Genomic DNA, 14831 nt, shown 5'->3' on the forward strand with positions numbered 1-14831 from the left:
TGACCCAGGCCTCCACGCTTGGGGGCCTCGCATCCTTCCACTGAAGCAAAATCCTCCGCTGGGCTACTAGGGACACAAAGGCCAGAACACCGGCCTCTTTCGCCTCCTGCACTCCCGGCTTTGCTGCTACCCCAAATATCGCGAGTCCCCAGCCTGGCTCAACCCTGGATCCTACCACCTTCGACACCGTGCTTGCCACCCCCTTCCAAAAGCCCCCCAACGCTGGGCATGCCCAGAACATATGGGCATGGTTCGCTGGGCTCCCCGAGCACCTAGCACACCTGTCTTCGCCCCCGAAGAACCTGCTCATCCTCGTCCCGGTCATAGGAGCCCTATGCAGCACCTTGAACTGTATGAGGCTAAGCCTCGCACAAGAAGAGGAGGAATTCACCCTTTCCAGGGCATCCGCCCACATCCCCTCCTCAACCTCCTCACCCAGCTCCTCTTCCCATTTACCCTTCAGCTCCTCCACCGATGCCTCGTCTACCTCCTGCATTACGTGGTATACGTCCAAAATCCTCCCTCCTCCAACCCACACCACAAAGAGCACCCTGTCCCGTACCCCACGTGGGGGCAACAGAGGGAACCCCTCCACCTGCCGCCTGGCAAGCGCCCTAACCTGCATGTACCTAAACATGTACCTCCCCGGGGGAGCCCAAACTTCCCCTCTAACTCACCCAGGCTCGCAAACCTCCCATCCACAAACAGGTCCCTCAACCTCCTAATACCTACCCTGTGCCAGCCCAGAAACCTGCCATCGATGCTTCCTGGAACAAACCGGTGGTTCCCCCGTATCGGGGACTCCATCGAGCCCCTCACCTCCCCCCTATGCCGTCTCCATTGCCCCCCAATTTTGAGGGTAGCCGCCACCACCGGGCTCGTGGTATACCTCGTTGGAGGGAGCGGCAAGGGCGCTGCTACCAGCGCCTCCAGGCTCGTGTCCACACAGGACGCCATCTCCATCCTCTTCCATGCTGCCCCTTCCCTGTCCATTAGCCACTTATGCACCATCACTGCGTTGGCAGCCCAATAGTTACCACAGAGGTTGGGCAACGCCAGCTCCCCCTATTCCTGCCCCGCTCCAAAAACACCCTTCTCACCCTCGGAGTCCCATGCGCCCATACAAATCCCGTGATACTCCTGTTAACCCTCATAAAAAAGGCCTTCGGGGTAAGAGTGGGAAGGCACTGGAACAGGAGCAAGAACCTCTGGAGCACCGTCATCTTGACGGACTGCACCCTACCCACCAGCGACAGCGGTAACATATCCCACCTTTTAAACTCCTCCTCCATTTGCTCCACCAACCTTGTGCGGTTAAGCTTGTGCAGGGCCCCCCAGCTCCTAGCCACGTGGACTCCCAGGTACTTAAAGCTCCTCCCTGCCTGCTTCAGTGGGAGCCTACCAATCCCCTCCTCTTGATCCCCAGGGTGCACGACGAACAGCTCGCCCTTACCCAGGTTGAGTTTATACCCAGAAAAGCCCCCAAATTTGCTGAGAATCCTCATCACCTCCGGCATTCCCCCCACCGGGTCCGCCACATACAGCAGCAGGTTGTCCGCATAAACGACACTCGATACTCCTCCCCACCCCGCACCAGGCCCCTCCAGTTCCCTGACTCCCTCAACGCCATGGCCAGGGGCTCAATTGCCAATGCAAAGAGCAAGGGGGACAGGGGACACCCCTGTCTCGTCCCCCGGTGCAGCCGAAAGTACTCCGACCTTCTCCTATTCGTGGCTACACTCGCCATTGGGGCCTCATAAAGCAGCCTCACCCAACGGACAAACCCGTCCCCAAAGCCAAACCTTTCCAACACCTCCCACAGATACCCCCACTCAACCCTATCAAAGGCCTTATCCGCGTCTAATGCCACCACTATCTCCGCCTCCCCTTCCACAGCCGGCATCATAATGACATTCAGAAGCCTTTGTATGTTGGTATTCAACTGCCTTCCCTTCACAAACCCTGTCTCGTCCTCGTGAATAACCCCCGGCACACAATCCTCTATCCTTGTAGCTAAGATCTTCGCCAACAGCTTGGCGTCTACATTTAGCAGCGAGATCGGCCTATATGACCCACACTGCAGGGGGCCCTTGTCGGATGGAAATCAACTCCCCTCTAATCACCGCCTTCAATGCCTCCCAGACCGTCCCCACTCGGACCTCCCCGTTATCGTTGGCCTCAAGGTACCTCTTGATACACCCCCGAACCCGCCCGCCCACTTCCTCGTCTGCCAGCAGCCCCATCTCCAAGCGCCAGAGCGGGCGCTGGTCCCTCTCCTCCCCCAGCCTGAGGTCCACCCAGTGCGGGGCATGATCCGAAATGGCTATGGCAGAGTATTCGGCATCCTCCACCCTCGAAACCATCTGATCCATAAATCCCCTCAACACCTTAGCCGCCGCCGGCCTCCTCCCCGTCCGGGACCTGGATCGATCCAATGGGGGATCCAGCACTGTGTTGAAGTCCGCCCCCATGATCAGGCCCCCCGCCTCCAGATCCGGAATGCAGCCCAACATGTGCCGCATAAACCCTGCATCGTCCCAGTTTGGCGCGAAAACATTCACCAGCACCACCCGCTCCCCCTGCAGTTTACCACTCACCATCACATACCTCCCGCCACTGTCAGCCACCACATTTGATGCCTGAAACGACACCCTCTTTCCCACCAGGATCGCCACCCCCTGATTCTTCTCATCCAGCCCTGAATGAAACACCTGGCCTACCCAGCCCTTCCTCAGTCGAACCTGGTCCGCCACCTTCAGGTGCGTCTCTTGGAGCATAGCCACATCCGCCTTCAGCCCCTTCAAGTGCGTAAACACCCGGGCTCGCTTGACCGGCCCGTTCAGCCCCCTCACATTCCAAGTTATCAGCCGGATCAGAGGGCTCCCTGCCCCCCTCCCCTGCCGACTAGCCATAACCCATCCCCTGCCCGCCACTGGCCAGCCCCCCCCCGCTCGGCCTGTTCCCCACTGCGGCAACTCTTTCCCCCCCCCCCCAAGCACCTCTGCACACTCCAGCTCCATCCTGCCATTTCAGCAGCAACCCGGTACCCCCCCCAACCAAGGCTAGGACCCCTCGTAGCCGCGCCCCCCTCCCCCCTCCAGAGCACTCCCGTGAGCCAGCTAACTTCTGCTGACCCCGGTGACTCCCGCCACACCTCCGACCCCTCCCCACGTGGGCCTACTCCTCCTCCTCCGTGCCCATCAGCAGGCCCCCCCCCCCCCCCCCCCCCCCCCCCCGGCTCTTGCGCGGAAAAATAAAAACCAGCAAAGGCCCGCGCTTCTCAGCCCCGACCCCGTCCCCATCACCCCGCAGCGTGAGAAATAAGAGTAAAGCCCACGCTTTCGCCCTGCCCAACCCCGCCTCCTCTTGGGAAACTCCCATTGCCAGTCCCCACCACCAGCTCCCCGCACTCCCAGTTTACCTCCCTGCCCGAACCCGTCCACCAGACCCATACAAAAAGACATAAAGACATCGCCCCACCCACCCTAAAGTCAACACACATCCTGCAAGAAACAGAACCCCCCCTCCAAAAAAATATAGACACAGTTACATTTACATACAAAACCCCCAACCCTGACCCTCAGTTAGAGTCCAATTTCTCGGCCTGCACAAAGGCCCACGCCTCCTCCAGGGACTCAAAATAATGGTGAGGTCCTTGTAGGTGACCCACAGACGCGCCGGCTGCAACATGCCAAACTTCACACTCTGTCTGTGGAGCACCGCCTTCGTCCGGTTGTACCCGGCCCTCCGCTTAGCCACCTCCGCACTCCAGTCCTGGTAGATCCGCACCACCGTGTTCTCCCACTTGCTGCTCCGCTCCTTCTTGGCCCACCGAAGCACGCACTCCCGGTCAACGAACCAGTGGAACCGCACCAGCACCGCCCGCGGCGGCTCATTCGGCTTGGGCCTCCTGGCCAGTATTCTGTGGCCCCCTCCAGCTCCAGGGGCCCCTGGAAGGACCCAGCTCCCATCAGCGAGTTCAACAAAACGACCACGTAGGCCGCCAGGTCCGACCCCTCCAGCACCTCCGTGAGGCCCAGGATCCGTAAATTATTCCGCCTCGACCGGTTGTCCAGCTCCTCGAACCGCTCCTGCCACTTTTTATGGAGCTCCTCGTGCAACTCCACCTTCCCCGCGAGGGCCGCGGCCTCATCCTCCCTTTCGGAGGCCTGCTGCTGCAGCTTCCGGATTGCGGCCCCCTGGGCTGTCTGAGTCTCCAGCAGCTTACCGGTGGTAGCCTTCAGCGACTCCAGCAGCTCCACCTTAAGCTCCTGAAAGCAGCGCCGAAGAGTCTTCTGCTGCTCCTGCGCCCACTGCCTCCACTCCTCGAGGGCTCCGCCGGCCGCCATTTTGTTTTCCTTCCCCTGCTTTTCCAGAGGCGCTGCCACCGCTTTTCTGCTCGCCCCACTCCTGGTCCGGACCATAGAACCCTGGGGATCTACTGCAGACCCCGTCCCACGTCGGGAATCGTCGATAAAGCGCCACTGGGGGCTCTGAAAAGATCCCCAAAGTCCGTTTCTAGCGGGAGCTGCCGAACGTGCGGCTTAGCTCTGCATAGCCGCAACAGGAAGTCGGGTTCCCAGTCATGTTGAAGGTTAAATGGCAAAAAAATTCTAGAACGGCATTGAACAGGCATGGAACTCGTGCCATCTGGTTTTAATAAAGATGGGCAACGGTTGTACCCCAAACCCGCTGGTAGGAAGTGAGTTGCTCATTACAATATTACATTGAGGTTGCATGCCTTTAATTTTAGTAGTTATTTAATTTTTATTAAGTAGCAACCTGCTTTTCCTGGTCTTAAACAGCCTACAGGAGGCAAGAGGAGCCGAACCTATGAATCTTTACAACTTGTGGGTCGGGGGAGCAGGAGTGTTTTCACTCCGTTCACTCAGTAACCTAATCTGATTTCCGTTCCTCCCCCCCCCCCCCCCCCCCCAACCACCCCAACGCCCAGACCACCAGTGGACCTTTCCCTGGAATTGGGATCCCTGTACCACCATGTAATCACCCCCTTCCCCTAAGATTGGGATCCCCTGTTCACCATAAAAACCCCCATATTCTGAGATCAGGTCCCTGCTGGGCCATCAATCAACTCGGCTCCTACAATCCAGACCCTGGCCTGGATTTTCCAGTCTTGCCAACAGCCCAGTATCATTACATGGGGGACTGGAAAATTACACTCCAAATGTTCCCATCCCGTCCGCGACAACGTCCTTAGTGAGACCGGAAAACCTCACCCCCTGTGATCCTGACGTGCCCACACACATGTCCCAGACTCCCCATGATCTGGACCATCCCCACAATTACTCTCACTCACCCCAAGATTGTGAAATTTTTTCTTTAAAGTTTTGCAGACGTCAAAAAAAAATTTCAGTGCGTTTAAACCAAAAAGGTTAACTCATAACATTAAATGGAGACATTAAGGGGAATTTGTACTTGTAGTTGTGAGTGGTTTTGAGAGGTGGGGTGGGGGGGGGGGGCAGGGTTGAGGGTGTGGGGTGGGAGTTGGGGCAGGGGTGTGTGAGAGGTGTGGTGGGGCAGGGTGTGGGGTGGGCCAAGGGGTGTGAGGGGTGGGGTGGGGGATGAGTGGTGCTTGGGTGGGGTGTGGGGGTGGGTGGGAGGTGAGTGGTGGGGCGGGGTGTGGGGTGGGAGTTGGGGCAGGGGATATGAGAGGTCTGGTAGGGCAGAGTGTGGGGTGGGGGTTGAGGGGTGGGGCGGGAGGGTAAGTGGTGGGGCGGGGATGTGGGTGGGGGCTGGGGCGGGGGTGCGAGGTTTGGTAGGGCAGGGTGTGAGATGGGGCGGTGGTGTAAGGGGTGGAAGTGTGAGGGTTGGGGCGGGGGAGTGAGGGGTGGGGTGGGGGAGTGAGGGTTGGGGCGGTGATGTGAGGGGTGGGGTGGGGGAGTGAGGGGTGGGGTGGGGGAGTGAGGGGTGGGGTGGGGGAGTGAGGGGTGAGGCGAGGGAGTGAGGGGTGGGGCGGGGGAGTGAGGGTTGGGGCAGGGGAGTGAGGGGTGGGGCAGGGGAGTGAGGGGTGGGGCGGGGGAGTGAGGGGCGGGGCATTGATGTGAGGGGTGGGGGGTTGTGGCAGGGGGTGTGAGAGGTCTGATAGAGCAGGGGGGTGGGGTGGGGAGTGGGGCGGTAGTGTGAGGGGTGGGGTGGGGTAGTGAGGGGTGGGGCGTTGATGTGAGGGTGGGGTGTGAGGGGTGGAGGTGTGGGGTGGGGTGGCGGAGTGAGGGGTGGGGCACGGGTGTGAATGGTGCGGCTTGCAGGGATGGGGGGATGACTGGGGGCTGGGAGGTGGGTGTTGAATGCAGTGGAATTCACTGCATCTGGAAGCCAGCTGCAAACCTCAACCTCGATATTTCACTCAGCAATTTTAAACTGCAAGCAAGCAGCCATCTGGGGGAAGGTGGGCTGTTCATTTGAAAATGCCGATAGCTGAGTAAAAACGAGACTTGAATGCGGGTTTCGGTGAGGATGTACGGTTTTCCCAGGCTTCTTGGAATTCACCAGTGAAAACAACATGAGGACGCAGGGGCAAAATACATGGCTAGAAAAAATCTGTATGGTCCAGTTGCTTCCTTGTCTAATTGTGTGAAAGGTTCTTTTGTTCACAGCCTGTGACAGGTTGTCACTGAGATATCGGAGGCTGATAAAACTTTACTGATAGACTGTCTCTGAGAGTTGTGGAATTGTAGTAAAATGAATAGATATCACTGACGTTAGTGGAGTTATACTGGATCAGTAAAGTGTCTAAAGTGTCATAAATGATATGCTACCAGTGGCTGTCCAAAGTCACCGCTACCCTCAACTTCCTGAGGGACTCTGCTGGAGAAGTTGACTGGAACGCCTGGTTGCCTGCACACAAATTAATTCAATAGATGACTGAAGCCATAGATGCCAGGACAGGCCATTATGTACATTTTGCCAGTCAGAATGAACTGGCATTTAGTTTTGCAGCACTGGCTGGTATTCCACAGGCGCAGGGTACCATCAACTGCAGGAAAGTGGCAATCCGCAGATCACCTGCCCCCACCCCACCCCTCTGCACATTGAAGCTTACTTGTGGCTGCCAACTTGGAGACGAGGAGCCCCATTTAAACGATGGCTGATGATCCCTGAGGAACACAATCAATAAGGCCCAGGAGCGATATGATGAAAGCCATGTGACATCGAGCAGATTGTCAGCAGGCTAAAGTTGGGATTCCGGACCCTTGAACGATCTAGTGTGTGCAGCAGCCTGGGGCTGCAGAATGCTCACGGTGTGCTGTGTTCTCCACAACATTGCATGACAGCAGTTCTTGGGCCTGCAGGAGGTACAAAGTACAGAGCCTCTTCAGAGGAGGAGGAACATGGTACAACCCAGCATTGCTGCCTGTCGTAGCCTCATAATGCTGCAATTCAGTGTTTCAGCAGCGCACCCATCTAACAGACGCATGTTCATCCCGTCACCCACTGGCCCAGTCCTGCAAATACCCAAGCGCCCCTTTCGTAGCCACCCATTGCTTGGTATTAAGTCTTCTCTACCATTCATCATGAGTGAAGAGATTAGCTAACAAAAATGGGCAAGGAGGTAAGTTTGTAAATAAATAAATAAGGGAATCAAAAATGTACCAGCCGAAGTTGTGTAACACACCCATGTGCAGACATTTGTGAAACATATCTTCACTCTTCTTCTTTCCAGCATTTCTATATGGGGAACACTTGTGTCTTTCGTAAAAGCAGAGACAGGTTGCTGTGATCCCCAATCTGCCACTTATAAAACAATGCAAGGCTTCAGCAGCTTCAGGAATATAACTTTGATCTGGTGCTGAAACACATTTTAATAGGCACAGGAGTAGGCCATTCAGCCCCTCGATCGTGAATCCTGCATTATATGGATAGTCTCCTATGGGTAATACCCAGGATCCTAATAAATCGACTGGAAAAACTTTGCAGAGAATTGATCTGTTATCATGAAAGAATAGCATGCCCCCATTAAGAGGGAATAACAGAGAGTGGAGGAAGAGTTGCAGTGAGGGGGAGCAGGAGGGAATGGCAATGAGAGTGGGGAAAGTGGGCGAGGGGGGGGGCAGGGGCAAGCGGCAAAGTGGGTAGGGGAGGGGGTAAGTGCCAAAATAGATTAGGGGGAGCAGCGGAGCAAGCAGACAAAGGAGGGGAGGCAATGAAGTGAATACGGAGATGCAGCATTGGGAGCAAGAGAGTAGCAGGGTGAGAATGGAGAAACAGGAGGGAGCAGCGAAGGAAATAGAACATAGAACAGTACAGCACAGTACAGGCCCTTCAGCCCACAATATTGTGCCGACCATTTATCCTAATCTAAGATCAACCGAACCTACACCCCTTCAATTAACTGTTGTCCATGTGCCTGTCTAAGAGTCGCTTAAATGTCCCGAATGACTCTGACTCCACCACCTTCGCTGGCAGTGCATTCCACACACCCACCACTCTCTGTGTAAAGAACCTACCTCTGACATCTCCCCTATACCTTCCTCTAATCACCTTAAAATTATGTCCCCCTCGTTCAGCCATTTCCACCCTGGGGAAAAGTATCTGGCTATCCACTCTATCCATGCCTCTCATCACCTTGTACACCTCTGTCAAGTCATCTCTTTGGCTTCTTCGCTCTAGTGAGAAAAGCCCTAGCTCCCTCAGCCTTTCTTCATAAGACATGCCCTCCAGTCCAGGCAGCATCCTGGTAAATCTCCTCTGTACCCTCTCCGAAGCATCCACATCCTTCCTATAATGAGGCGACCAGAACTGGACACAATATTCCAAGTGTGGTCTAACTAGGGTTTTATAAAGCTGCAGCAAACCTTTGCGGCTCTGAAACTCAATCCCCTGTTAATGAAAGCCAACATAACATATGCCTTCTTAACAACCCTATCAACATGGGTGGCAACTTTGAGGGATCTATGTACATGGACCCCAAGATCCCTCTGTTCCTCCACACTTCCAAGAATCCTGCCTTTAACCCTGTATTCAGCATTCAAATTCGACCTTCCAAAATGAATCACTTCACTTTTATCAAGTTTGAACTCCATCTGCCACTTCTCAGCCCAGCTCTGCACCCTGTCAATATCCTGTTGTAACCTGCAACAACCCTCAACACTATCTACAACTCCCCCAAACCTTAGTGTCATCGGCAAACTTACTAACCTACCCTTCCACTTCCTCATCCAAGTCATTTATAAAAACCACAAAGAGCAGAGGTCCCAGAACAGACCCTTGTGGGACACCACTGGTCACCGACCTCCAGGCGGAATACTTTCCATCCACTACCACTCGCTGTCTTCTTTTGGCCAGCCAATTCTGTATCCAGACAGCCAAATTTCCCTGTATCCCATGCCCCCTAACTTTCTGAATGAGCCTACCATGGGGAACTTTATCAAATGCCTTACTGAAATCCATAGACACCACATCCACTGCCAGACCTTCATCAAAGTGTCTCGTCACATCCTCGAAGAATTCAATGAGGCTTGTGAGGCATGACCTGCCCCTCACAAAGCCATGCTGACTATCTTTAATCAAACTATGTTTTTCTAAATAATCATAAATCCTATCTCTCAGAATCCTTTCCAATAATTTGCTCACCACAGACATCAGACTGATGGGTCTGTAATTCCCAGGGATTTCCCTGTTCTCTTTCTTGAACAGGGGAACAACATTCGCCTCTCTCCAATCATCCGGTACTACTCCAGTGGAGAGTGAGGATGCAAAGATCATCGCCAATGGCGTAGCAATCTCCTCCCTCGCTTTCCGTAGTAACCTTGGGTATATCCCGTCAGGCCCAGGGGATTTATCTATCCTGATGCTTTTCAAAATTTACAGCACATCCTCCTTCTTAATATCAACCTGTTCAAGTCTATTAACCTGGTTCACACTGTTCTCATGTGCAACAAGGTCCCTCTCTCTAGTGAATACTGAAGCAAAGTATTTATTTAGGGCCTCCCCCATCTCCTCAGACTCTAGGGACAAGTTCCCTTCACTATCCCTGATCGGCCCTACTCTCACTATTTCTCACATAAGTGTAGAACGCCTTGGGGTTTTCCCTAATCCTTCCCGCCAGGGCTTTTTTAAGCCCCCTTCTAGCTCTCCTCAGTCTATTTTTGAGTTCCTTCCTGGCTACCTTGTAACCCTCTAGAGCCGTGTCAGATCCTTGCTTCCTCAACCTTACATAAGCTTCCTTCTTCCTCTTGACTAGAAGCTCCACTTCTCTTGTCGTCCAAGGCTCCTCCACCTGACCATTCCTTCCTTGTCTCAGTGGGACAAAACTATCCAGCACTCGCAGCAAGTGCTCCTTAAAAAACCCCCACATTACTGTTGAGCATTTCCCCAAGAACAATTGTTCCAACTTTATGCTCCCCAGCTCCTGTCTAATGGCAGTATAATTTCCCCTCCCCCAATTAAATACCTTCCCATACTGTCTGTTCGGATCCCTCTCCATGACTATGGTAAAGGTCAAGGAATTGTGGTCACTGTCACCAAAATGCTCTCCCACCGAGACATCTGACACCTGGCCTGGTTCGTTGCCAAGCACCAAGTCCAATATGGCCTCCCCCCTAGTCGGCCTATCTACATATTGAGTCAGGAATCCTTCCTGTACACCTGACAAAATCTGCTCCATCCCAACCATTTGCACTAAGGAGGTTCCAGTCAATATTAGGGAAGTTGAAGTCACCCATGATGAAACTCTGTTACTTCTGCACTTTTCCAAGATCTGCTGCCCAATCTGTTCCTCTATCTCTTTGCTGCTATTGGGGGGTCTATAGAAAACTCCCAATGAAGTGACTGCTCCTTTCTTGTTTCTGACTTCCACCCATACTGACTTAGTAGACAAACCCTCCTCAACTACCTCCTTTTCTGCAGCTGTGGTGCACTCCCTAATCAACAATGCCACTCCCCCTCCTCTTTTACCTCCCTCCCTATTCTTCTGAAAACATCTGAACCCCAGAACATCTAACAACCATTCCTGCCCCTGTGAAATCTATGTCTCCGTAATGGCCACAATATCGTAGTTCCAAGTACTGATCCATGCTCTAAGTTCATCTCCCTTATTCCTGACACTCCTTGCATTGAAACAGACACTCTTTACCCCATTCCACCGAGTGCAACTTTGACTTATCAACTGTCTATCCTTCCTCACAGACTTGCTGCATACTATTTCTGCCTGTTCAACAACTACCCTATCCTCTGATCCATAGCTCTGGTTCCCATCTCCCTGCCAAACTAGTTTAAACCCTCCCGAAGAGCTCTAGCAAACCTCCCACCCAGGATATTGGTGCCCCTCCAGTTTAGGTGCAATCCGTCCTTCATGTACAGGTCCCACCTTTCCCAGAAGATATCCCAATGATCCACATATCTGATGCCTTCCCTCCTGCACCAGCCCTGTAGCCACGTGTTCAGCTGCACTCGCTCTCTGTTCCTTGCCTCACTTGCACGTGGCACCGGTAACAATCCTGAGATCACTACTCTGCTACTCCTGCTCTTTAGCTTCCAAACTAACTCCCTACAATCACCTTTTAGATTCTCATCTCTTTTCTTAGCTATGTTGTTGGTGCCTATGTACACCACGACTTCTGGTTGCTCCCCCTCCCCCTTAAGAATCCTGTAGACTCGATCCGAGAGACATCCCTGGCCCCGGCATCCGGGAGGCAACATACCTTCCGGGAGTCTCGTTCGCGACCACAGAATCTCCTATCTATTCCCCTAACGATTGAGTCTCCTATCACTATTGCTTTTCTACTCTCCCCCCTTCCCTTCTGAGCCACAGAGCCAGACTCCGTGCGAGAGACCTGGCCGTTCGGGCCTTCCCCCGGAAGGTCATCATCTCCCCCCCCCCCCCCCCCCCAACAGCATCCAAAACGGTACACATGTTTTGAAGGGGAACGGCCATGAGGAAGCCCTGGACTGTCTGCCCGTTCGTTTTCTTTCCCCGGACTGTAACCCAGCTACTCTTTTCCTGTACCTTGGGTGTGGCTACCTCCCTGTAACTCTTCTCTATAACCCCCTCTGCCTCCCGGGATGATCCGCAGCGTGTCGCGTCTTTTCGTCCGACGTCACTTCGTCCGACGACACTTCGTCCACGTCTTTTGGTCCAACGTCTTTTTGTCCGCACGTCTTTTGGTCCAACGTCTTTTTGTCCAATTATCCAATTACAAATTTAGCTGGACTTACCTGGTGATTTTTACCTGCTCTTATTTGACTGTTAAGTGCATGAAACTAGAAAGTATTTCTGAACGATAAATGTCAGCTACGACTAATCCATTTAAATTAGTAACTACGAAGCACATTCCTAAATCTAAACCCGGTGACAAAAACTTACTTTTCGTTTTATACATGTTTGTGCTGGGGATTGAATTGTTTTCGCTTTTGGCATCCGGTGTCAGCATCAAACACTTCCACTTCCAACAGCGTGTGCTGCTGCGCGAAGATGATTAGTTTCTCCATTTCCCACACTAAAATTCATGGCTTCTCGGAATGAGCTGCCAATTAGTGCCCAATTAGAGACAGTTTTGTGGTACACGTCCGTGCCAACTGGATACTGAATGGAGACTGCCCAAACTCTCTTTAGCCTGGCCCCTTACAAGCTCATTACATCTGACAGCACTGGGGTTGCGTTTAGGTGAAAGGCCAATGTCTGATCAACGGGACCAACCCTTTCCCACAAAACTTCATAAAATGTAGCCGATTTAATTTATTTTTAAAAATCTGCGAGGGACATGCAGAGCGTTGTCACCTCACGCCTGTGAACTTCTGTTAGTTCATTAAGGGAGGCATATGCAGGGTGTACTTGATTTTCCGGTGATTGACATTTTAAAATATATCCATCATTTGGGGCACTGGCGCCTGGCATATTTTAATGCAAAGGTCTTTGCAAAATGTGAAATGACAGCTTTGCGTTTCGCAGATATTAAACTGATTGTCGGAAGGAACTTGGTTCCCGTAAGTACACTAACACAGCAAAATCTGAATCAATCCGTACATGATCGGAATATACATTATTCAATATAAGATTTCAACCCTCTGCTAGGTAAAGTGCAAACACCCCTCTTGTAGAAAACACATACGAAAGGTGTATCACAAGGAATGGCGTGATTATGACAAATTGCAGCATCGGTTTTCAGTGATGTCCCCACTGCTAGTTACAGAGCCGCATCAAATTTAGACTGAGTAAATGTTCTGTTTATATAATCCCTATTTCAATAATCCACGCAGAGATCAACTCTGGCAATATAAGTCAAGTTACAAAAAGTCTTTGACAAAAAAAATCATCCGACAAAAAAACGTAACAAGTCACAAAAAGTCTTTGACGAAAAAAATCATCGGACAAAATGACGTTGGACCAAAAGACGTGCGGACAAAAAGACGTTGGACCAAAAGACGTGGACGAAGTGTCGTTGGACGAAATGACGTCGGATGAAAAGACATAGCACCGATCCGCAGTTCATCCACCTCCTTTAGGTTCTTTAGTTTCACTTTGAGTTCAGGGTGCTCTTTTTAAAGGGAGCCCCGATGTCTGTGAAGCCTGGCTTGTTGGCGTGTTTAGGCCCTGCCCCTCACAATGACAGTGCAAAACATGCCCCCCTTCAAAAAAAAAAGCAAAGCTTGGGAGGATCTCATCAGGAAACACTCTGGTTTTCTGACTGAACCTGCTATTTTCCAATTTTGGGGGAAAATTCCACCCTAAATCTTTAGCCCCACAAGTAATCTGCTAACATTCTAACATCCAACTGTTGATCCACCAAGGAACAGCCCTCCATGCACAACTTACAGCACCTGCAGAACTGACCCAGTCTCTGTGTACCTCGTAGTATCAGCACTCATTTAAAAAAAATTCTACAAGTTTGGTGTTCAGTCTGCTGAAGTCGAACTCCGGTAAGAGTCTTTCCTCTTTCTTTTATTTTTGCCATTACCTTTTTGATTCATGGATGATTATTGGACATCTGTCTTTAAGGCAAGTGGCCTGTGCCTTTAATTCAAGCAGAGGATTTCAGCAGTGGGAGAGATCAGTGCGCTAGTCTGTGCTGGTTCAACTGGAGCCGTAGACTGACCAGCACCAGAATAGAGATTGGCTCGGACTCGATTTAATTGATTTGGTCTGAAAGGCTGTGCTCTGCCCGGTAACAGGTTGTGATTGGATCTTATCCCAGTGGGATGGTTCAGAGTCCCATGGTTTTCAGCTTGGTTTCAGTTTGACTTCAGAAAAAAGGTCCTGCTCCATTTTTGTCCAGCTAAGCCTCTTCAAAAATATCCAGCTACTCTCTCACAAAAAACCTGCTGTGAGGGCTATTGCTCTCTCCAAAATGAACCAACTCTCTCCATTGAGCCTGTTGGTGCTGGATTCCTGAAGACAAGGCTTGATGAAACAGGGCCTGAAGACAGGCCACAAAAGCAAAAATTGATGAAACAGGAACTCTGCCCCTCCAGGAAAATTGTCAGTACAGGCTGCAAAACATAGACTGTAACCAACAAGCTTACTGTGAAGAAAGCATGCTGAGAACCATCATCTGAAGCAAAGACTCTTTTCTCTTTCACTTATGTTTTCCTCCCTTTTTCACCCCTCTGTGTTTGTCTGCCTTCTGTGTGTGTAGAGGGTGAGGAGGCGAGTTAAAATAGGAGGTAGGTACTTATTAATACTTAACCAACTGTATTTGCTGTGTGTTTCATTATAATTATTCTTATAATTAAACAAACTGTGTTTAAACTCACCAACCTGGTGACTGTAATTATCGGGCAGCCAAGGGCCAAATTATTGATTAATTCACTTGTGCCGTGACACCGGGGCACGTGCGGCTGGAATTGACCGTGCACTTGACGAAAATTGTGGTAAG

General features: G+C 52.0%; 1 protein-coding gene across 7 annotated transcripts in view; it reads left to right on the plus strand.

The window, feature by feature from the left end:
- LOC119970193 (UDP-glucuronosyltransferase 2A1-like) overlaps nucleotides 1-14831 on the plus strand; it is a 119324-nt gene that overhangs the window by 102776 nt on the left and 1717 nt on the right. The gene's annotated exons all lie outside the window — the stretch shown is intronic.

Source organism: Scyliorhinus canicula, chromosome 8 (genome assembly GCF_902713615.1).
Source record: "Scyliorhinus canicula chromosome 8, sScyCan1.1, whole genome shotgun sequence".
NCBI lineage: Eukaryota > Metazoa > Chordata > Chondrichthyes > Carcharhiniformes > Scyliorhinidae > Scyliorhinus > Scyliorhinus canicula.